Source organism: Mirounga leonina, unplaced genomic scaffold, assembly GCF_011800145.1.
Source record: "Mirounga leonina isolate KUSES-001 unplaced genomic scaffold, KU_Mleo_1.0 Mir_101097, whole genome shotgun sequence".
NCBI lineage: Eukaryota > Metazoa > Chordata > Mammalia > Carnivora > Phocidae > Mirounga > Mirounga leonina.
The window spans coordinates 734,913-759,991 of NW_023270062.1; the positions used below are offsets into that span (position 1 = coordinate 734,913).

The 25,079-nt window shown below is 41.4% G+C and overlaps 1 protein-coding gene across 2 annotated transcripts in view; it reads left to right on the forward strand.

The window, feature by feature from the left end:
* Positions 1 to 25,079, forward strand: part of ARHGEF9 (Cdc42 guanine nucleotide exchange factor 9) — a 241,721-nt gene that overhangs the window by 62,888 nt on the left and 153,754 nt on the right. The gene's annotated exons all lie outside the window — the stretch shown is intronic.

Below are 25,079 nucleotides of genomic sequence, written 5' to 3' on the forward strand. Positions count from 1 at the left end.
AAACCCTAGGCAGTGAGGAAAAGCAGAGGACATCAGGATCAAGGACTTCTTCCTAAACTAGGAAAAGCAAGGTCAGACAATCTATACCTGCCACCTGCCAGAGGAAGCAACTTGGAATGGCAGTTCTGACCCTGAGAGAGTGCCTTATTCCATTTTGTGCTCAGGGTCATTCCACCTGCTTTGTTGAAGGGGGTGGGTCAGGAACTACACTATGTAGCTCAAGTTCAGATTTCTCTTCACCGCATACATCGTGGGCAAAGTTCTAAGCCTCAGTTTTCTGGTCTGTAAAATGGGCTTAACTGTAAATCTCAGGATTGTTGGGTGCAATAATTCATCATGGCAAAGGATGAGAAAAGTGCCTTGTAAAATGTTGAACATGTTTTGCTGCTGTTTGGATTGTTAATAATCTACCCAGGTCATTTTTACAGGTAGTTTATTTTTATTTTTATTATTTTTTAAAGATTTTATTTATTTATTTGACAGAGGGAGAGACAGTGAGAGAGGGAACACAAGCAGGGGGAGTGGGAGAGGGAGAAGCAGGCCTCCCGCCGAGCAGGGAGCCCATTGCGGGGCTCAATCCCAGGACCCTGGGATCATGACCTGAGCTGATGGCAGACACTCAACGACTGAGCCACCCAGGTGCCCCATTTTTACAGGTAGTTTAGAGGTAATTCAGGAGCTTGTCTTTGCTTTATTTCTCACTCCTTACCCCTGTCCTTCTTTTAAGCCAGTACTGGCTCCATTTTACAGATGGGGATGCTGAGACCCAGAAAAGGGAGGGACCAGCCTGATGATGTAGGATTAGGCAGTGGTGGATTCAGGATTTGAAACCATACTTTCATATCTATTTAGTATTTTCTATAGCCCCAAACTACCAGCCAGAATTCCAGTGCTAAAGGAAGCTGCCAGTGGCAGCTTAAGTTAATATATGTTAAAAACTTAGGTTTGTCTCTGATACATAGCAAGGAAGTTGGGTGGGGGGGTGCTATCTGGGGCCCAGCCTTCCCCAGCAGTACCCTGCTTGCCCACAAGAGGCACACTGAGTGACCTTTCATCCCTTCTATAGCTGCTCATGCCCTACTCTTCTGCGTGTTGGAAGCAGTGAAGCATTGGAGAAGATGCTAAGCTGTTGTGAGAGGGAATTGTGCTGCCCATTTAAGCTACTTCAGAAGGGTCCCTGAAGGCACTTGATCCACCTTGGCTACCCGCACCTCCTCACAGCTTCCAGGGTACAGAAGCTTTGTGTGGCTGATCTGCATAAGGGTTTAGGTCAAAAGGTATCTGAGAAAATGTTTGAGGGCCTTGATCTGTGGAGTATTTTGCCAACTCTTGAGGGATAAAATAGTGGAAATCCGAGAACCAAAGCTGGGAAAGTCCCTTGAGACTGTCTTGGCTGATTCTCACCTGGCCTTGATGTGGACATTAAATCTCAGCTGGGCTGACTTTTTGTCACTTAGTGTGCTTTGTACATCTACACTTGTACACCACAGACTCTTGAGCTGGGCTAGATTTCCTGGAGCCTTTCTAGCTTGTTTATTTTTGCCTTTCTGAGCCCAGGACAGATACATTGAGACTGATTGGTGAGAGGAAGGAGATGAAATAATCTGTGGAGCTCATGCCTTGGATGCTAGACATTGGGGAAGATGGCCTTTTGTGTCTTTCTTCATCTGTCCTGCCGCTAATACGTTATTTTCCTCTGGCCCCCTGATTGGCTGTAGGAACCTAATTGAAAGTGTTGTTTTTCACTTGTGCTGCTAAAACCTATAGGATGACTATGGTACTGTCCTTTCTGGGGGATTAGACAGTTTCTGGGGTGGGGAAACTAGAGGGAAAACAAGAGAGACACCTTCTGTTCTTCAAGTTTGAGAGCCCAAAGAGGTGGATAGGGAAGGGTGAGCTGCCAAAGTCCTGCCAAGAAGCAGCCACAAAGTTTCCACAGCTCTCTTGACCCTAGACATCTCATTTTTATTATTTTATTCTTGAATAGGAAATACATTCACATGGTCAAAATCCAAAAGATATAAGTGGGTGCACAGTAAAAAGTCTCCCTCCTGCCCCTCCCCTCCAGTCACTTGACTTCCTCTGCAGAGGCCACCAGTGAGTCCTTCCACAGAAATAATCTATTGGATATATAAGCATATATGGATATATTCATTTTTCTCTTTTTTATGGTAATATATTCATTGTTCTATGCCTTGCTATACCTTGGATGTTCTTTGATCCTGTGGGGCATGAGGATGTGCTGTAGAGAGCAGAGGTTAAGAGCACTGGTTCAAGAGTAAAACTATGTGTTTTGGTTCTGGTTCTATGTGACCTTCAGCAATCACTTCATCTCTTCAAACCTTGGTTTCTTCATTTTTAAAATGGGGATCAAATAAGTTAGTATATGTAAAAACTTAGATTTACCTCTGACACATAGTAAGCACTCAGCCATTTTTTATAATTAGAAGAAAAACATTGTACTGTGAGTCAGGAGATCTAGGTTCTTTTCTGGCCTCTGCTCCAGGGATAGCTGAGTGACTTCCTTTGGCTTCCTTTGAGATGTTTTCTCATCTTAAAAATGTAAGGTCTCATTCCTACTCTGCTTATCTTCTAGAGTTGCTAGGAGGATCCAGTGAGCTCATGAATGTGAAATGATGTGAAAGCAACTTAGAAACTGTAATGTGCTAAACACATGGAAATGGTGCTGCTTAACACTTCCTAGAAGCTACTTTGGATAACTTGAACCCAATGGCCTGAACTGGGTGGAGAAGGCATTGCCCTTTCTTCTGGCAGTAGAACCCAAAGGCCATCCCTGAACTGGAACTCTATTCTGGGTGGAGGTAGTTCATGGCAAAAATTCAAGAGTCAAGTTTTGTCTTTTGACATTTTTTATCTCATTGCGTACCTCTTCTGAATTCCTTGTTTCCATATTTTCTTTGCCTCCCCTCTATTCCCTTTACCTCCCCTCTGTCTCTTGTCAAAACCTGCTTTTATTTTATTTTCAAATTTTTCACTTAAATTCTAGTTAGTTAAAATATAGTGTAATATTGGTTTCAGGAGTAGAATTTAGTGATTCATCACTTACATATAATACCCAGTGCTCATTATAACAAGTACCCTCCTTAATTACACATAGTCCATTTAGCCCATCCCCCCACATCCCTCCTTAATTACACATAGTCCATTTAGCCCATCCCCCCACATCCCTCCATCAACCATCAGTTTGTTCTTTATCGTTAAGAGTCTCCTATGGTTTGCTTCCCCCCCCCCTTTTTTTCCTCTTCCCATATGTTCATCTGTTTTGTTTCTTAAATTCTACAAATGAGTGAAATCATATGGTATTTGTCTTTCTCTGACTTATTTCACTTAGCATAATACACTCTAGCTCTATCCATGTCATTGCAAATGGCAAGACTTCATTTCTTTTGATGGCTGAGTAATATTCCACTCTGTGTGTGTGTGTGTGTATGCATCACATCTTCTTTATCCATTCATCAGAAGATGGACATTTGGGCTTTCTCCATATTTTGGCTATTGTGGACTTTGCTGCTATAAACATCACATTGCATGTACCCCTTTGAATGTGTATGTTTGTATCCTTTGGGCAAATACCTACTAGTGCAATTGGCTGGGTCATAGTGTAGTTCTACTTTTATTTTATTTTTTATTTTTTTAATTTTTTTTAATTTTTTTATTCCTATGTTAATCCCCATACATCACATCATTAGTTTTAGATGAAGTGTTCCATGATTCATTGTTTGTGCATAACACCCAGTGCTCCATGCAGAATGTGCCCTCCTCAATACCCATCACCAGGCTAACACATCCTCCCAGCCCCCTCCCCTCTAGAACCCTGTTTGTTTTTCAGAGTCCATCGTCTCTCATGGTTCGTCTACCCCTCCGATTTCCCCCACTTCATTCTTCCCCTCCCGCTACCTTCTTCTTCTTCTTTTTTTTTTTCTTAACATAGATTGCATTATTTATTTCAGAGGTACAGATCTGAGATTCAACAGTCTTGCACAATTCACAGCGCTTACCAGAGCACATACCCTCCCCAGTGTCTATCACCCAGTCACCCCATCCCTCCCACCCCACCCCCCACTCCAGCAACCCTCAGTTTGTTTCCTGAGATTCAGAATTCCTCATATCAGTGAGATCATATGATACATGTCTTTCTCTGTTTGACTTATTTCACTCAACATAATACCCTCCAGTTCCATCCACATCGTTGCAAATGGCAAGATCTCATTCCTTTTGATGGCTGCATAATATTCCATTGTATATATATATACCACATCTTCTTTATCCATTCATCTGTCGATGGACATCTTGGCTCTTTCCACAGTTTGGCTATTGTGGACATTGCTGCTATAAACATCACGGTGCACGTACCCTTTTGGATCCCTACTTTTGTATCTTTGGGGTAAATACCCAGTAGTGCAATTGCTGGATCATATGGTAGCTCTATTTTCAACTTTTTGAGGAACCTCCATACAGTTTTCCAGAGTGGCTGCACCAGCTTGCATTCCCACCAACAGTGTAGGAGGGTTCCCCTTTCTCCGCATCCCCGCCAACATCTGTCATTTCCTGACTTGTTCATTTTAGCCATTCTGACTGGTGTGAGGTGGTATCTCATTGAGGTTTTGATTTGGATTTCCCTGATGCCGAGCGCTATTGAGCACTTTTTCACGTGTCTGTTGGCCATTTGGATGTCTTCTTTGGAAAAATGTCTGTTCATGTCTTCTGCCCATTTCTTGACTGGATTCTTTGTTCTTTGGGTGTTGAGTTTGATGAGTTCTTTATAGATTTTGGATACTAGCCCTTTATCTGATATGTCATTTGCAAATATCTTCTCCCATTCTGTCAGTTGTCTTTTGGTTTTGTTGACTGTTTCCTTTGCTTTGCAAAAGCTTTTCATCTTGATGAAGTCCTAATAGTTCATTTTGGCCCTTGCTTCCCTTGCCTTTGGCGATGTGTCTAGGAAGAAGTTACTTCAGCTGAGGTCAAAGAGGTTGCTGCCTGTGTTCTCCGTTAGGATTTGGATGGACTCCTGTCTCACATTTAAGTCTTGCAACCATTTTGAGTCTATTTTTGTGTGTGGTGTAAGGAAATGGTCCAGTTTCATTCTTCTGCATGTGGCTATCCAATTTTTCCAACACCATTTGTTGAAGAGACTGTCTTTGTTCCATTGGACATTCTTTCCTGCTTTGTCAAAGATGAGTTGACCATAGAGTTGAGGGTCCATTTCTGGGCTCTCTATTCTGTTCCATTGATTTATGTGTCTGTTTTTGTGCCAGTACCATGCTGTCTTGATGATGACAGCTTTGTAATAGAGGTGGAAGTCTGGAATTGTGATGCCGCCGGCTTTGCTTTTCTTTTTCAACATTCCTCTGGCTATGCGGGGTCTTTTCTGGTTCCGTACAAATTTTAGGATTAATTGTACCATTTCTTTGAAAAAAGTGGATGGTATTTTGATGGGGATTGCATTGAATGTGTAGATTGCTCTAGGTAGCATTGACATCTTCACAATATTTGTTCTTACAATCCATGAGCATGGAACGTTTTTCCATTTCTTTGTGTCTTCCTCAGTTTCTTTCATGAGTATTTTATAGTTTTCTGAGTACAGATCCTTTGTCTCTTTGGTTAGATTTATTCCTAGGTATCTTATGGTTTTGGGTGCAGTTGTAAATGGGATTGACTCCTTAATTTCTCTTTCTTCTGTCTTGTTGTTGGTGTATAGGAATGCCACTGACTTCTGTGCATTGATTTTATATCCTGCCACTTTACTGAATTCCTGTATGAGTTCCAGCAGTTTTGGGGTGGAGTCTTTTGGGTTTTCCACATAAAGTATCATATCATCTGCAAAGAGTGAGAGTTTGACTTCTTCTTTGCCAATTTGGATGCCTTTGATTTCTTTTTGTTGTCTGATTGCTGTGGCTAGGACTTCCAATACTATGTTGAATAGCAGTGGTGATAGTGGACATCCCAGCTGCGTTCCTGACCTTAGGGGGAAAGCTCTCACTTTTTGCCCATTGAGAACGATATTCGCTGTGGGTTTTTCATAGATGGCTTTTATGATATTGAGGTATGTACCCTCTATGCCTATACTCTAAGAGTTTTGATCAAGAAAGGATGCTGTACTTTGTCAAAAGCTTTTTCTGCATCTATTGAGAGGATCATATGATTCTTGTTCTTTCTTTTGTTAATGTATTGTATCACATTGATTGATTTGCGGATGTTGAACCAACCTTGCAGCCCAGGGATAAATCCCACTTGGTCATGGTGAATAATCCTTTTAATGCACTGTTGGATCCTATTGGCTAGTATTTTGGTGAGAATTTTTGCATCCATGTTCATCAGGGATATTGGTCTGTAATTCTCCTTTTTGATGGGGTCTTTGTCTGGTTTTGGGATCAAGGTAATGCTGGCCTCATAAAATGAGTTTGGAAGTTTTCCTTCCATTTCTATTTTTTGGAACAGTTTCAGAAGAATAGGTATTAATTCTTCTTGAAATGTTTGGTAGAATTCCCCTGGGAAGCCATCTGGCCCTGGGCTTTTGTTTTTTGGGAGATTTTTGACTGCTACTTCAATTTCCTTAGTGGTTATAGGTCTGTTCAGGTGTTCTATTTCATCCTGGTTCAGTTTTGGTAGTTGATACATCTCTAGGAATGCCTCCATTTCTTCCAAGTTATCTAATTTGCTGGCATAGAGTTGCTCATAATATGTTCTTATAATTGTTTGTATTTCTTTGGTGTTGGTGGTGATCTCTCCTCTTTCATTCATGATTTTGTTGATTTGGGTCATTTCTCTTCTCTTTTTGATAAGTCTGGCCAGGGGTTCATCAATCTTGTTAATTCTTTCAAAGAACCAGCTCCTAGTTTCGTTGATCTGTTCTACTGTTCTTTTACTTTCTATTTCATTGATTTCTGCTCTGATCTTTATTATTTCTCTTCTCCTGCTGGGTTTAGGCTTTATTTGCTGTTCTTTCTCCAGCTCCTTTAGGTGTAGGGTTAGGTTGTGTACTTGAGACCTTTCTTGTTTCTTGAGAAAGGCTTGTATTGCTATATACTTTCCTCTTAGGACTGCCTTTGCTGCATCCAAAGATTTTGAATAGTTGTGTTTTCATTTTCATTGGTTTCCATGTATTTTTTTAATTCCTATTTAATTTCCTGGTTGACCCATTCATTCTTCAGTAGGAAGCTCTTTAGCCTCCATGTATTTGAGTTCTTTCTGACTTTCCTCTTGTGATTGAGTTGTAGTTTCAAAGCATTGTGGTCTGAAAATAGGCAGGGAATGATCCCAATCTTTTGGTACCAGTTGAGACCTGATTTATGACCTAGGATATGATCTATTCTGGAGAATGTTCCATGGGCACTAGAGAAGAATGTGTATTCCGTTGCTTTGGGGTGGAATGTTCTGAATATGTCTGTGAAGTCCATTTGGTCCAGTGTGTCATTTAAAGTCTTTATTTCCTTGTTGATCTTTTGCTTAGACGATCTGTCCATTTCAGTGAGGGGGGTGTTAAAGTCCCCCACTATTATTGTATTGTTGTCGATGTGTTTCTTTGCTTTTGTTATTAATTGCTTTATATAATTGGCTGCTCCCATGTTAGGGGCATAGATATTTACAATTGTTAGATCTTCTTGTTGGATAGATCCTTTACGTAGGATATAATGTCCTTCCTCATCTCTTATTACAGTCTTTGGTTGAAAATCTAATTCGTCTGATATAAGGATTGCCACCCCAGCTTTCTTTTGGTGTCCATTAGCATGGTAAATGGTTTTCCACCCCCTCACTTTCAATCTGGGGGTGTCTTTAGTTCTAAAATGAGTCTCTTGCAGACAGCATATCGATGGGTCTTGTTTTTTAATCCAGTCTGATAGCCTGTGTCTTTTGATTGGGGCATTTAGCCCATTTACATTCAGGGTAACTATTGAAAGATAGGAATTTAGTGCCATTGTATTGCCTGTAAGGTGACTGTTACTGTATATTGTCTGTGTTCCTTTCTGGTCTATGTTGCTTTTAGGCTCTGTCTTTGCTTAGAGGACCCCTTTCAAGATTTCCTGTAGGGCTGGTTTCGTGTTTGCAAATTCCTTTAGTTTTTGTTTGTCCTGGAAGCTTTTTATCTCTCCTTCAATTTTCAATGACAGCCTAGCTGGATAGAGTATTCTTGGCTGCATATTTTTCTCATTTAGTGCTCTGAATATATCCTGCCAGTCCTTTCTGGCCTGCCAGGTCTCTGTGGGTAGGTCTGTTGCCAATCTAATGTTTCTACCCTTGTAGGTTACATATCTCTTCTCCCCGAGCTGCTTTCAGGATTTTCTCTTTGTCTATGAGACTCGTAAGTTTTACTATTAGATGTCAGGGTGTTGACCTATTTTTATTGATTTTGAGAGGGGTTCTCTGTGCTTCCTGGATTTTCATGCCTGTTTCCTTCCCCAAATTAGGGAAGTTCTCTGCTATAATTTGCTCCATTATACCTTCTGGCCCTCTCTCTCTTTCTTCTTCTTCTGGGATCCCAATTATTCTAATGTTGTTTCGTCTTATGGTATCGCTTATCTCTCGAATTCTGCCCTCGTGATCCAGTAGTTGTTTATCTCTCTTTTTCTCAGCTTCTTTATTTTCCATCATTTCATCTTCTATATTACTGATTCTCTCTTCTGCCTCATTTATTCTAGCAGTTAGTGCCCCCATTTTTGATTGCACCTCATTAATAGCCTTTTTGATTTCTACTTGTTTGGATTTTAGTTCTTTTACTTCTCCAGAAAGGGTTTCTCTAATAACTTCCATATTTTTTTCAAGCCCAGCTAGTATCTTTAAAGTGATGATTCTGAACTCTAGATCCGACATCGTACTAATGTCCATATTGAGTAGGTCCCTGGCAGTCGGTACTACCTCTTGTTCTTTTTGTTGAGGTGATTTTTTCCGTCTTGTCATTTTGTGCAGAGGAGAATAGATTAATGAGAGAACAAAATGCTAGCAGAGTAACAACGTCCCTAGAAAATATACTCTAAACAAATCAGAAAAGACCTGGCCTGTGACCGCGCATTTCTATCTCTGGCACCTGACTCCGGGTGGAGTCTCCAAACCCAGCAGATCCCTGCGGTGCACTCCCGCGTGGCTCCTCCCAGGGGAGGAAGGTGAGTCTCCCCGGATCTGCCGCTTGTTGGGTCCCTTCCAGAAAGTGGTTGCTTTTCTGTTCAGAGAGTTGTTGCTATTCCTTTCTTCGATCTCCTGTTGGGTTCGTAGGTGTTCAGAATGGTTTGATCCCTATCCAGCTGAATTCCTGAGAGGAGATGAAATCCAGGTCTCCTACTCCTCTGCCATCTTGCTCCCGGAACTCTTCTACTTTTAATTTTTTGAGGAACCTTCATACTGTTCTCCAGAGTGTCTGCACCAGTTTGCAATCCCACCAACAGTGTAAGTGGTTTCCCCTTTCTCTGCATCCTCCCCAATATCTGTTTTTTCCTGGGTGGTTAATTTTGCCATTCTTACAGATGGTGTCTCGTAGTTTTGATTTGTATTTCACTGATGATGAGTGATGTTGAGCATCTTTTCATGTGTTTGTTAGCCCTCTGGATATCTTCTTTGAAAAAATGTCTATTCATGTCTTCTGCCCATTTCTTAACTGTATTATTTGTTTTTTGGGTGTTGAGTTTAAGTTCTTTATATATTTTGGATACTAACCCTTTATCAGATATGTAATTTGCAAATATCTTCTCCCATTCCATAGGCTGCCTTTTAGTTTTGTTGATTGTTCCCTTCACTGTGCAGAAGATTTTTATTTTGGTGAATCCCAGTAGTTCATTTTTGCTTTTGTTTCCCTTGCCTATGGTGATGGGTCTAGTAACAAGTTGCTACAGGTGAGGTCAAAGAGGTTGCTCCCTGTGTTCTCCCATAGGATTTTGATGGTTTCCTGTCTCACATTTAGGTCTTTCATCCATTTTGAATTTATTTTTGTGTATGGTGTAAGAAAGTAGTCCAGTTTCATTCTTCTGTATGTTGCTGTCCAATTTTTACCAACACCATTTGTTGAAGAGACTCTTTTTTCCATTGGATACTCTTTCCTGCTGTGTTGAAGATTAGTTGACCATACACGTGTGGGTCCATTTCTGTTTTCTATTCTGTTTGATTGATCTGTGTCTGTTTTTGTGCCGTACGGTACTGTCTTGATGATTATAGCTTTGTAATACAGCTTGAAGGCCAGACTCGTGTTGCCTCCAGCTTTGCTTTTCTTTTTCAGTATTGCTTTGGCTATTTGGGGTCTTTTGTGCTTCCATACAAATTTTAGGATTGTTTGTTCTAGCTCCATGAAAAATGCTGGTAGTATTTTGATAGGGATTGCATTAAATGTGTACATTGCTTTGGGTAGTATAGACATTTTAACAATGTTTTTCTTCCAGTCCATGAGCATGGAATGTCTTTCCATTTCTTTGTGTCCTCTTCAATTTCTTTCACCAGTGTTTTATAGTTTTCAGAGTACAGGTTTTTTATCTCTTTGGTTAGGTTTATTCCTAGGTACCTTATTGTTTTTGGTGCAGTTGCAAATGGGATTGATAGCTTGATTTCTCTTCCCACTGCTTCATTATTGGTGTATAGAAATGCAACAGATTTCTGTATGTTGATTTTATATCCAGCATCTTTGCTGAATTCATGTATTAGTTCTAGCAATTTTTTGGTGGAGTCTTTGGGTTTTCTATATAGAGAGTGTCATGTCTGCGAAAAGTTTGACTTCTTCCTTGCCAGTTTGGATGCCTGTTATTTCTTTTTGTTGTCCTAACTTCCAGTACCATGTTAAGTAGTAATGTTGAGAATGGACATCCTTGTTTTGCTCCTGATAGTAGAGGAAAAGCTCTCAGTTTTTCTCTGCTGGGGATGATATGAGCTGTGGGTTTTTCATATATGGCCTTTATGATGTTGAGGTATGTTCTGTCTATACCTACTTTGAGGGTTTTTATCAAGAATGGTTCTGTATTTTGTCAAATGCTTTTCCTGCATCTATTGAGAGGATCATATGGTTCTTATCTTTTCTTGTAGTGCTGTGAAACCTGCTTTTATTTATTTATTTTTTTTATTCTTATGTTAATCCCCATACATTACATCATTAGTTTAAGATGTAGTGTTCCATGATTCATTGTTTGTGCATAACACCCAGTGCTCCATGCAGAATGTGTCCTCCTCAATACCCACCACCAGGCTAACCCATGCTCCCACTCCCCTCCCCTCTAGAACCCTCAGTTTGTTTTTCAGAGTCCATCATCTCTCATGGTTCGTCTACCCCTCCGATTTCCCCCACTTCATTCTTCCCCTCCTGCCACCTTCTTCTTCTTCTTCTTCTTCTTTTTCTTAACATATATTGCATTATTTGGTGAAACCTGCTTTTAGAAGCAAGGCAGCAGTATCTTTCAAAGGTGACCCCAGCTTTCCACTTGAGATAACCTAGTCCAACTAGCTCAGAGAGGATCTAGATTTGCCCAAGTTCATACCACAGATCAGTAACCAAGCCAGGCCTGGAGTCCATTCTTCTCATACCATTGTTTTTTCACTAGCATTTGTATTTTAGTGTGAATTTAAAATTGAGATTCCTTAGCAAAGACATTTGGTGGTGAGAGAGATTCTGGAAGTGTCTGTACTTAGCCTTCATAGTGAGGTGTTCTTATCCCTTAATTTCCAGGGTCAGACTTTTTTGGGACCCTGAGGGGTAGGAGAGGCAGTAATGGTTGTAGTGGAAGGGATAAGATCTGTAGAGCAGAGGGAGGAAAGAGCACCAGAAAATGTCTAAAACAGTGATCTGCACAGTGAAGCTAAGGGGAAAACATTAGAAGTTCTCTATCTATTAAATTGCTAATCTCATCATTACTTAATCTCTATTTTTGTACAAATTTTTATAAAACACATAGTACATTAGTAGTATTTATTTATCTATTTATTTATTTAAAGATTTTATTTATTTATTTTGACAGAGAGAGACACAGAGAGAGAGGGAACACAAGCAGGGGGAGTGGGAGAGGGAGAAGCAGGCTCCCCGCTGAGCAGGGAGCCTGATATGGGGCTCGATCCCAGGACCCTGGGATCATGACCTGAGCCGAAGGCAGAAGCTTAATGACTGAGCCACCCAGGCGCTCCACATTAGTAGTATTTAGATACTGGGGTAGGCATTCATTTTTTTAACCAATTGATAATTTTTAACCCGAGACAATTGATAACCATCTTTCTAAAATACTGTGGCTTGGTTTCTAATCTTGGCTCTGCTGTTGACTAGATTTATTCGTTGGGTATCTTCTCCTCACTGGAACCTCAGTTTTCTTATCTGTAAAAAGTTGGACTGAACTAGGTGTGCTTGTTCTTGAGAATCTCCAATCCTGAGCTTTTCTGAGTATAAGAACACTACATCAGAAACTAATGATGTATTATATGTTGGCTAACTGAACATAAAAAATAAAAATAAATAAAATCTTAATAATAATAATAATAATAATAATAATAATAATAATAATACTCCACTGTCAGGTTTTTGAACCTGAGACAGAGTCAAGAAGAATAGGTTCAAGTTCTAGCACTGTACTGGATGCTTTGTTCCTCAGTTGCCCTGGGCCTTCCCTTCTCTGCCCTCATCTCTTTCACCTAGCTTAAACAGGCAGAAGCTGTCTTACATAAGCATGTATGACCTACTTGAAGTTCTGTTGTTACAAGCACAACTACTTTTCATTCAAAGACCCAATGCCATCCCTCCTAGGCCTTGAGGGTGGGTCTGATTGTGCTTCACTTGTGTCCTCTTTGACAGCTTAAGTTTAGATGTTACATCTCTCTGCCAGAAGGCAAGTCAACTCAGCCAGTTTGTTCCCTGGGGCCTGGTCCAGTGGCTGCTCACCAAACATCCCTGCCATCCACCCATCCACTATTTACCATGTCTGCTGGGAACCCAGGATTGTGCTAGACTTTGATAGAAACATGGCCCATCCCTGAACAGGAATCACTGCTGACAGGGACCAAAGGCACTGCTTAGTGCCTTGGCCAATGTATTTTCTCTCACTGTGAGCCAACAGGCAGAGGAAAATCAATAAGCCACTGGAAACCATCTTCTACATTCTGATGTGCTGTTTAAATGAAGATTTCCTTTTTGGGTTGTAAGGACTCCCCAGGAGAATATTACATTCTCTTTGGAAAGGATGAGTCTTTGCAAATCTGTGTCCTGGGTGGGCATACTCAATAGACTTCAAGGTGGTTTAAATTGATTGAAATATATTTATTTTTCCTTTCTGTTCTCCAGATATAGGAGCAGGTCAAAATGCTCCTATAAATGTTGTTCCTGTTCTCACCACCTTAGAGCAGATGGCTACATTTAAAGACCACATTAGAACCATTAGTTCTAACCTATCTCTTCCTCTGCTCCCCCCCCCCACCTACAGCCCTCCTTCCCCTACAATACTTCTAACACGACATCTGTCAAATGGATAAAAAAAATGACTTTCCTTTCTTCTCTCTGCCTTGCCCACCCACCCTCTGGCTGTGGTGTTGATGAGTATAGAACTATGCATGTGGGAGGCAGGGAGGACAGATTCATCATGTAGTTCTAGCCCCCTCCCCCTCCCCTTCTGTAAACCTAGAGGAGCCCCACCCCCACTGCTTCTCAGGAAACTCCAAGGCTGGCCTTCAAGTCACAATCCAGGAAAAGTTAAGGATCCCAGAGCTGGTCCCAGTAGAACCACATAAAGCAATTCAAGAACCCAGCTGCAGAGTCCTAGATAGGTCTAGGTCATCTCAGGGATTGGGAGCTTTTTGAGCTCCCTGCCTCTTCCCTAGGCCTGGCCTGGCCATCTCTCAAGGTTTGAAGGCAACAAAGAGACCCCAATGGGTGGCTGGAACTTATTACCCACAGCAAGTCCAAGAAGATCACAATGCCCAGGGCAGGAACATTTTGGAGATGGAGCCCAAGCTGACTCAAGAGACAGGCGGGGTCAGGGTAACCTCCAGTTTGGGAGGTATGCTTCTGACTCAATTCATCGAGAGAGAATTGCTGACTCATTTTTTCTTTGTTTATTTGTTTTACTAATAATTTGTCTCTTAGAATATTAGAGTCTGACTTGAATAGATTGAGCGCAGCTCTTGGAAATTGTTTCTAGACTATAGCATAGAAACATACTGCAAGGATTTTTCCATTAGGGCCATTGGGGGCCTCAGGGCTGAAGATCAGGGCAGGGGTGGGAGGGAGTAGGGGTTCAAGAGAGCAGGTGCAGATAGCCTCTCAAGGCAGACTGGAAAGATCCTCCTGGACAAGCTACTGTAACTCCTTGGCCTGCCTGGAATCTAATACAAGGAGAAGCCAGGAGACAGTTTCAGAGATTCTGGTTTCTTCCAAATGATCCAGTGCAGTAAGAGGAAATTCTTGTATTTCAAACTTTGGCTCTAGTAAGCTTAAGACACTTGTTTTAATATGATGTATGATTCAGGATCACTTGGGCTGCTTTTTAAAAATTCTGTGGTGATTCTGAGCAGCAGGTCTGTGGACCACACATTGAAAGACTAGTCTAATGGGTTCGAGTCACCTGGGTGATGCCAAAAGATCCCAGAATAACTTGACAGTAAGTACTATTTCCAATGTTTTGGACATTCAAGCTTATGTTTATCAGATTGGGAGGTGCTCTTGGTGGGATACTTCTCTAGCCAACAGGATCATGGTTGGTTGGTGGTCCAGAAACATGTGTTCTCTGTGATCTGTCCAATCCTTGACCTATTTGGCTGCATTTTCTCTAAAGGACTCATTTCTTCAAAAAGACCAAACTCTTAACATCATGAACTTTGGAGAAGTAGCTGGGTCTCACTTCATTAACTCTGCAGCCTGTTAGGTTGAGCTAGTGCCTGAAGTTTCATATCAGAAGAGTCCATTGCTAAGGTCCAGACCAAGCAAGTAACTCCACTTCTTTCATATATGTTTGGTCCTGTTACAGCTAAGATCACATGTACCTTCTTTGGAAGAAGTACAGAAAGGTGTTGTCCTTTGTCTATAATGAATGAGAAAATGTCCTTTTCTTAGGAAGCTTATCTGGGATTCCTAAACTTTTAGGTCCTAACAAGTATGAGTTGGCTTGTGACCAAAGTACCTATTGGCCTTTGGTTCAGGTGATCCATCTTGCTCTTGCTGAACCTGACTCTCATCTAGGCTCACCTTCCCAAATCAAGCCATTCCAGCTGGGTTTTGTGTCTGTCGGGTGTTGCTGAAACTAACCATAGATCTTTCCTTTTCTTTTCTTTTTTTAATGTATTTATTCCAGAGAGAGGGAGGAGAGAGTGAGAGCATGAGCCAGGGGAGGGGTCAGAGAGAGAGGGAGAAGCAGACTACCCGCTGAGTGGGGAGCCTGACGTAGGACTAGATCCCAGGACCCCTGGGATCATGACCAGAGTCGAAGGCAGACACTTAACTAACTGAGCCACCCAGGCACCTCAGATCTTTTATTTTCTTAAAGTGAAAAATGGATGGTACAATGGGACATTGAAGGAAGCCGGTGCCCAATGACTCACAAATCACATGAATAAAGTAGGAAAAAATGAGCATGTCATGAAAAGATGATATTTGCAAAAAAAAAAAAAAGAAAAGATATTTGCATACTTCCTTTCAGTACATTTAGAGCCATCATCACTTGAATTCATTAATTATTCTGCTCAGAAATGAAATTATTTAGTTATGGGTGATAGCAACACCCAGGTTAAAGCTGAAATCAGCCAGGTGTGAACTATTAAGTCATAGGGAAAAGAAAAATCAATTCTTGGGATTTAAAAAATATTCATGGTGGTGTTTTTCTTACCTGCCATCTTTTCTCCTTTCCCTGATGACCTTCAAGCACCTGTGCACATCTTCAGCAAAAACCAGCAGCCTACCCCACAAGCTACCTGGCCATAAATTCTATCAACAACATACTGTCCTATAGACCACCTGGTACATATTATGTAAATAATTTTCTTAGCCTCATAGTATGTTCTGCAACCTGACAGAGATGCTAATTCTGTTGTTGTGATCTGCCTCAGAACTTGCCTGATTTTAAGGCTCAGGTTGTAGAGGCTAAAAACAGGGCTTTTCATTATGAATTAAGCAGATTGTTTAGATCTACTGTTCACAATTGTACACTCTGGTTGTTTGGAGATTAACACTCTGGTTGACAACTTGAATAAATCCATATTGCCTTATTTTCTTATCCTATGTAGAAATTAGTGAAAGAGGCAAAGAGAGAAAGGATACAAACTGGAGTCATCAGGTGAGGGATTAACGAACAGGCAGGTCAAGATCATGCAGCTGGCAAGAAGCAGCATAGCTCCAGTGTTCCTGTACTTAAGCATGGCTAAGGCTTTGGCTGAAGCAGAGGCACGGAGGTAGGAGTACATCTGCCTGCAGGAGGATCAGTTTGGCCAGAGTGGAAGGTCCCTGTCAGGGTAAAGATAAGGGTTGGATCCATAAGTGGGACATTGAAAGATTGACAGGAGAGAGTTGTTGAGGCTTCTTGAGTGTGGATAATTGTACCAGCAAGGAAGATTTGAGAAATGCATCATTAAGGAGTACCTTTAAGGGGGAAAGAGACCGTGGGCAGCAGCAAGGCCAATTGGGAGGCAACTTGAGGTGGTAAGAGCCAGACATAGGATGGGACATTGAAAATGAATATAAAGGGTCATATCTGAGAGAGAGACATGTGGAAGTAAAAAATGACAGGCCAAGAAGAGGAATCAGAAATGGGAAAAATTAGGAAGGGGGGGAACAGGGGCATATGATGAGTTTTACATATGTTTTATTGGAGGTGGTAATAGGCCATCCAGTGAAATGTGGAAGAGGAAGTTGGAAATATGGGACTGGAGGTGAGAGAGCTGATGTCATGAGAAAGATGATTTCTCTGACTTTTGAATGGGGTAGTCAAGGGCTAAAGTGGAAAACCCATTCCTCAGTTTTCTCAGACAGTCTGACTAGCCTATGTCACCAGCAATGCCTGAATGAGTTACATTCAGGAAGGGACTAGTCAGCTCCAAGTTCTCATTTTCCTGAGTAGAGAGCAGTAAAAGCATCCTATCAAGCACAAAGGAGGGTGAGAAGAAATATGCTGTAATAATGACATTTCTGTTCTTTGAGAAGCTGAAATGTTAGGCTCAGTAGAAAGCTAGAGCTGGAAGCAACTTAAGAGGGTGTCTGTCTGGTTCAAGTCTGTAACTTGACTGATAAAGAAACTGAGACAGGTAAATGACTTGCCCAAGATCATTCAATGAGTTACTGGCAGAGCTTCTTCCAATAGCCAGTCTTTACTGTACACTGTGGTGCTTCCTAGCTGTTGTTGGAACAGCCTGGGTCACACCTTTCCAGAAGTGGGGAAGATTATTGTCCTTGAACACTGGGCAATATAGCCAGAATCTATTTACAGGGCTGCATTAAAAAGACAATTCAGGGGAGAGAATAAAATCCCAGTCTATTTTCGATGTACTTAAAAGGAACAAAGGAAAAGATTTTGCTCTTGTCCATGCCTAGCTTTTGAGGGATGGGATCTTCTGAGAGGATGGGGATAAGCACCAACTGACAAAAACCTTGTAGAGGTAAAAATGCCTCAAGTCCCTTCTTATCCTCCTGTGAAGCTTCTCAGAAGGCAGGTGCAGCTCAGCTACCTTCATGGAAATTGACACATTTGCTATTCTGCACAGCACATTTTTATTTTTTAACATTTTCCCCTTCTGCATCTTGCCATTAAAACTCTAATATTTCTGGCAGTCACCCAGGCTAATTAAATAACTATTTTGGGGGTGGTACTGTTCAACTAGAGGGCCAAGAGCAAAAAAAAAAAAAAAAAAAAAAAAAAAAGGAAGACAAGTGTTAGGGTTCTGAATAACTGGGATGCCAGTTTTTTTTTTTTTCTATGTTGGCAAAGCCTGGCATTGGGAATACTCCGTACATGACTCAAAATATCCTTTCTCAGATATACCAACCACTGAGGAAGACCTTTAGGATAGGCAGGGAGCCCAACCTACAGGGTGGCATGGCAATCCCTGGGAAGAATGAGGCATCAGGAGAGGCAAGGGTGAAGCCTAGACTATGAAGGTCCTCCAGAGCAGTGGTTCCCCAAGTGTGTCTCTGAACCAGCAGCATAGGCATCACCTGGAAACTTGTTTGAAATGCAAGCTTTCAAGTCCTACTTAAGACCAACTGAATTAGGGGCACCTGGGTGGCTCAGTCAGTTAAGCATCTGCCTTGGCTAAGGTCATGATCCCAGGGTCCTGGGATTGAGCCCTGAGGCAGGCTCCCTGCTCAGTGGGGAGCCTGCTTCTCTCTTTCCCTGTGCCCCTCAACCCCCCTCCTCAGCTCATGCTCTCTCTCTCTTGTTCTGCTGTCCCTCTCTCTATCTCAAATAAATAAATAAAATCTTAAAAAAAATAAAGACCAACTGAATCAGAGACTCAGACTTGGGGGTCTAGTAATCTGTGTTTTAACAAGCCGTCCAGGAGGTTGAGAACTACTACTCAAGGTCATTCACAGGATGGGCTGGTATCCCTGGAAAGAGAAACCATCTGGGAGCCTTCTCTCTTTGCCTTCTGGTGGGAGATTGGCAAAAGCAAAGTTATAGAGTAAGGGCTACTAAAGATTCAAATCTGCTCTACCACCTACTAACTGGGTGACTGTGGGCTACTTGGTTAATGTCACAGGTTATAATAAGAATATTAATGCTTACCTTGGAGAGTTATAGAGGCTGAGATCACAAAGCCCCTTGCCCAGTGCCTGAGATATGTTTTTAACAAATACAAGTTTTTCTTCCTCCCCATTTTACTTTGTCACTTCTTCCCTGCCTTCTTTCCTTCCACCTGAAAGGGCCCACAGGCTACTCCAAGTTAGCTGTAGACACATGCCACATTGTTGACCAGAGACCAGGCTTAGAAGTCAAATTCTTAGAGGTCAAGCCTCCAGAGTATGGTGGTCACATTTTCAGGGTAAAAATCAGGGAACATAGGTCTGAGAACAGATGTATCTACTTATAGTATCAGTGGGATAGAATATTTGAAATTAAGATTATCCTGGGAAATCTAGACAAAAATAAATAGGATCTCATTCCTCTTTTAAGAAAGATATAATGACTTCCCTCTCCTCATCCTCTTATTCATATCCAAAAGTGTCTTTGGTGTAGGGGTGCATAAAACTGTGTGTCCCACTCACTGGCAAGTGAGCAAGAGCCAACGTATATTTGGTGCTATACCTGAAGTGTTCTGGGGATTAGGAATTATTTTGTTAGAAGTCACATCAGCACTTTCCCAAGGCCAGGAGCTATTTGGGCACCTTGCTGGAGTAACTCAGCACCATCTCCTGGCTTTATGTTGGGCTTGCAGGATAAAGGGGTGGGGACAATTGGGAAATTAAGACTTTTGCTGGGGGGAGGAGTATAAAACAGTTTAAGATATAAAGAATTTAACCCCTAATATAACCACTCTCAAATGGCCTTTTCTTGGCTTTTTTTCCTTTTGTAGCTCTGTACTATTTGATAATATGATCAGCTCCTGCTACTTAAAATTCTTGTCCTTCACATTGGTGAGATTACACTCCTTGGTATCCTAATTATGTAGTGAAAGCTTCATTTTGGTTTGTTTCTCTGGCTCCTCTTCTCTTCCTGACCTCCCGTTATTGCTATTTCCCTAGGTTTCTGGTCTTCTTTCTTAGCACTTTCTTACAGGGCAAACTTCTTTGGTTTCTACAATTTCTGGGCCATTGACTCCAAAACCTATACAACTATCTCTCCTGACATCTCTCAAACTTCAAATCTACCTGCATATGCTTCAAATCTACCTGACATCTCTCAAACTTCAAATCTACCTGCATATGCTGGCCCCCTATATTCAACACATTGAAGAGAAAATTTGTCATCTCTTTTTTCTCCTCCCAAACAAGTATTTCTTTTTTTAAAGTTTTGTTTTTTATTATTTTATTTTATTTTATTATGTTATGTTAGTCACCATATAATACATCATTAGTTTTTGATGTGGTGATCTACGATCCATTGTTTTCATATAACACCCAGTGCTCCATGCAGTATGTGCCCTCCTTAATACCCATCACGGGGCTAACCCATCCCCTCACTCCCTCCCCTCTAAAACCCTGTTTGTTTCTCAGAGTCCATAGTCTCTCATGGTTCATCTCTCCCTCCAATTTCCACCCCTTCATTTTTCCCTTCCTTCTCCTAATGTCCTCCATGCTATTCCTTATGTTCCACAAATAAGTGAAACCATATGATAATTGACTTTCTCTGCTTGACTTATTTCACTTAGCATAGTCTCCTCCAGTCCCATCCATGTTGATGTAAAAGTTGGGTATTCATCCTTTCTGATGGCTGAGTAATATTCCATTGTATATATGGACCACATCTTCTTTATCCATTCATCTGTTGAAGGGCATCTCGGCTCTTTCCACAGTTTGGCTATTGCTTGGCTATTGCAGACAGGGAAAGAAACAACGAATGTTGGAGAGGTTGTGGAGAAAGGGGAACCCTCTTACACTGTTGGTGGGAATGCAAGTTGATATACCACTTTGGAAAACAGTGTGGAGGTTCCTCAAAAAATTAAAAATAGAGCTACCCTATGACCCAGCAAACAAGGATTTCTTCATGTAACTTACCCTCATGCTTTAATCATCACACTTTGGCTTGAAATACCACCTCCACCCCCCAAATCAACTTTGACTTCCTCCTTTTCCTCAAATTAGATTTAAGAGCCTTCAAACAGGACTCCAGGCTACTTTTCCATCTGTCCTTCCCCAGCTCCCCCAAACCCCTCTTCCCACCCTTTTCCAAACTCTACTACCTGTTTGCTACCAAATTCTCCATAGTCTTTACCTCTGAGATTTTATTTAATCTCATTCCTCATTCCTCTGCCTCAAATGCTTTTCCTTCTCCCTCCTGTATCTGTTACAATCCTACCCATTCTTTAAGGCCTATCTTTCAGTGTCCCACAAAGTTATTCTAGAGCCCAGTAGCCACATATATTACTCCCTTCCTCTGAAGTCTTATACTAAACCAACATATACCAAGCATTGTAGTAGGCACTGTATATCTAGTGCTCAGTTTACCCTATCTATAACCCTGCCTGTGAGGCAGGTATTATTATCCCCATTTTATGTATGAAGAAACTGAGGCCCAAGTTTGTATAGCTTGAAACTGCTGTCCTTGGCTTTTGTGATATTGCACTTCTTGGTATCCTAATTACATGCTGAAAGTTCCATTTTGGTTTGTTTCTCTGGCTCTTCTATTCCTCACCTTCCATTGTCACTGCTACTTTCTAAGTTAGGAAAGTCCAGAATTGAAGCTAGGTTTGCTTGCCCTTAACCATATTTTCATACTGCTTGAAGGACATTCACTGTTAGTACCTGAAGTGCCTTTGCTCTTCAAGTAAGGACTGTGCCTGAATCATAGTAAGAAGATCCCTGTATACAGTCATGGCTCACTGAATGAGGGTTGGATGGAAAATAGATGAGCAAAGTGCATATTTATCAAAAATTGTAGCAAGTTAAGTCAATTCTATACACAAAAGGGAGATTTGAAACCAATTTCAAGCCCAAATTTAATTCACTTTTATTTATTTATTTAATTTAAATTTAATTAGCCAACATATAGTACCTTGTTAGTTTCAGATGCAGTGTTCAATAATCCATCAGTTGTGTGTAACACCCAGTGCTCATCACATCACGTGCCCTCCTTAATGCCCATCACCCAGTTACCCCATCCTCCCCACTCACCTCCCTTTCTACAACTCTCAGCTTGTTTCCCGGAGTCAAAGTCTCTCATGGTTTGTCTCCCTCTCTGATTTCTTCCCATTCAGTTTTCCGTCCCTTCCCCTCTAATCCTCTGCATTATTTCTTATATTCCACATATGAGTGAAGCCATATGATAATTGTTTTTCTCTGACTGACTTATTTCACTGAACCTAATACCCTCCAGTTTTAATTCACTTTTAAAACAACTCAGAGGATGGGCGAGTAGCATACCCTTATTCCTGCTTATATTTGTGACTGGAGAGCACAGGAGCCCCATACAGCTACCAGCCTCTTCTGGAATAACTCTTCTCTCATGTCTGCACACATATCCATCAACTCTTGGTTCAGTATGTTATAATTCATGAAGCAAGTGGATATGCAGAATTATTCATGTTTAACAGGTAAAGAAACTGACCCAGTGGCACCATAGTTTATAAGAGCAGATACTCTAGAGCCATAGTGTAGCTGCATTTGAATTATGTCTTTAATACTTATTGTCTGTGTAAATTTGGGGAAATTATTTAACCTCTCTGTGCTTCAATATCCTCATCTATAAGATAGGAATAATAATACTATTTCTTCAAAGGGCTGTTGTGAGGCTTTAATGAATTAATGTGTGTAAAGTGCTTGGAATAGTGCCTGACGTTATTAGTTAATATTAGCTAATAACATCATCATCATTACAACTTTAGCAAGTAACAAAGGAAGGTCTTAAATCCAGGTGTTCTTTTCTACCTTCTCTATCTATGGTATTACTTTGGGAAAAAAGTGGTCTAGGAGGCTGGCCATCTGATGACTGTAGGCAAGTTACTCCTGCTATATCATACCTGATCTATAAAATGAAGGCTTAAGGGTGATGATCTTTGAAATGCTGTTTAGTTCTGACTGTTTCTGATTCCAAGTAGGCCCTGACAACAGGCTTACCAGTTGGTTTATGGCCACTGGATCCTAGATTGGCCTTGTCTAGGGTATAGCTGGGCTCTATGATCTGAGGGCCCAGGCAGGTCCACTGGACTAAATGGGGACAAGAGTGAGCCAACTGCTGCTGGGAAAAGCCAAACATGAAGTTGCTAAAAAGATGACTGCACTGTAGAAAGAGCACAGGCAGTGGAATCAGCCAGACCTGGGCCTAGGGTACCTCAGACAGTATCACAGATAGCATCCTGAGCAGAGGACTAGTAATTGATACCAAGATATGCTTGACCTTTGGTAAAAAGCCAAGATACAGCTTTAAGCCACAAGCCTTCATGGTGCTTTGAGTTGGGGCTGTATGTGCTTATTGAGCTCTAACAACACCAGTTGGAACCCATACTTGGCAGGAGAGGGAGAATTTCTTTATGAAGATTTATTCTGTTAAGGCCAGTGACCAGCAATTCTCCACTGAGGCTAGAACAAGAAGAAATTGACTTTTAGTGCAATTGGAAGAAAGCAGGCTCAACATAAAACAACTTTTCATAGGCAGGGCCACTGGTGACTAAAGGTGGCTGTCCATACCTCTTTCTTTGTAGTTCTTTACGAATAGGATTCATCTGGTTTCTGATATTATGGATGGAGTTCTATGAGTTCAGTGTAGCTAATGAATAGACATTGTTAGTATGGTATGATGGGTATTAGAGCATATGCTCTCAGAATGCCAGGCTCCATAATTTATTACTTGTATGACTGAACAAAGGATAGGTCACCTATCTGAGCCTCAGATTCCTTATCTTTAAAATATGGGTAATAGTGAGACCTAGTCATTCAGTAAGGATCAAGTGGTGCAGTAGATATGAAAATACTTTATAAATAGTAAAGCATGAGGTACTTGAAAGGTGGTGTTATAAAAGGCCCTATTGGAAATCTCATTTGCATCCATGCTGAGGAGCTCCCAGTATGCCTTACCTGACCAACAGAATTACTTAACTAAATCAAAAGATCAGTATGTGGGTGTGTTTTCATATGTATGTAATGTGTTATGTGTTAATTTCATGACCGTAATGTTATTCTCCAGTTGGTATATTGAAAGGCAGTCCTATGTGAGAGGATGCATGTTCCATATTCTGTCTCTATTATCATTTTTTTTAAAGATTTTTTATTTATTTATTTGAGAGAGAGAATGAGATAGAGAGAGCATGAGAGGGGGGAGGGTCAGAGGGAGAAGCAGACTCCCCGCTGAGCAGGGAGCCCGACGCGGGACTCGATCCCGGGACTCCAGGATCATGACCTGAGCCGAAGGCAGTTGCTTAACCAACTGAGCCACCCAGGCGCCCTGTCTCTGTTATCTTTGAACTGTTTTGTCTTTGGTCTTGTGGAGCTACAGTTACCTTGGGGAATCAGTCCCTCCTCAAAGCAGACTGATAGAAAAATTGACTTCTAGAGAACATGTTCAGAAATTTAATGCTAGAGAAAGTGTTCTTGAATCTTTTGCCTTGACAGGCCATATGTTCTTTGTTCTGGGATCTGTTTCTCCGAATGCCAGGAAGATTGATGGCCCATATAGGCTGGAACCAGTTGGGGAAAAAAGAGAACAAACAACACAGGGGTCAGGATGGCAACCAGAAAGAGAGGCAGACTCTTCCTCCACCCTCATCTCCATCACTGTGCTTAGACAAGTGTTGTGAGTGTGTGTGTGTGTGTGTGTGTGTGTGTGTGTGTGTGTGTGATGTGGCACTGGGATAGATATCATCCTGTTGTTGTGTGTAGCGTAGTCCTACTTGCCACAGAGTTTAATGACCAGGGTTAAGGTCTTTGCACAGCCCCTGCCTTGCTGGATGATCCTGAGCTCACCCCTTAACTTCACTGTGGCTCAGTTATGCCATCTATCAAATGGAGGATTCAACCTAGACTCCTTATGTATCTCACAGGGTGGCGGTAACAAATCACTGAGTGGATCTGTGCCAAGGCTGAGTTTCATGGAAGCAAGCCATCACAGAAAGCCATATTCTTTCATACCCATGACCTCTCTGGATAGCATCATGTGTGGGTGAGAACAGGAGGCTGCAGGACTGGAGTCCATTGTCTGTGAGGAATGCCATGGTCTATAACCCATGGGGGTGGGGTACAGTGGTGTTAAATAATATACCACAAACTCTCAATTGGTCAGTTCCAAGGAGGAGTAAGTAAAGGGGAGGAACACAGAAAATTTAGAGCAAATATGTTTGAGCTTCATTTTAGTCTTTGATTTCAACCTCTTCACCCATTCCAGACCCAGGGCTGCCTTGAAGCACCAAAGGAAGATGCACTGGAAATTTCTTTCTTCTCTGGGGAAAAAGCTCATGAGTAGGAATAAAAGCATGAGGCCTGTGTAGTCCATATTCACATTCTGGGCCATTCCACCCACTATCTAATGGAGAGTTGACAAGTA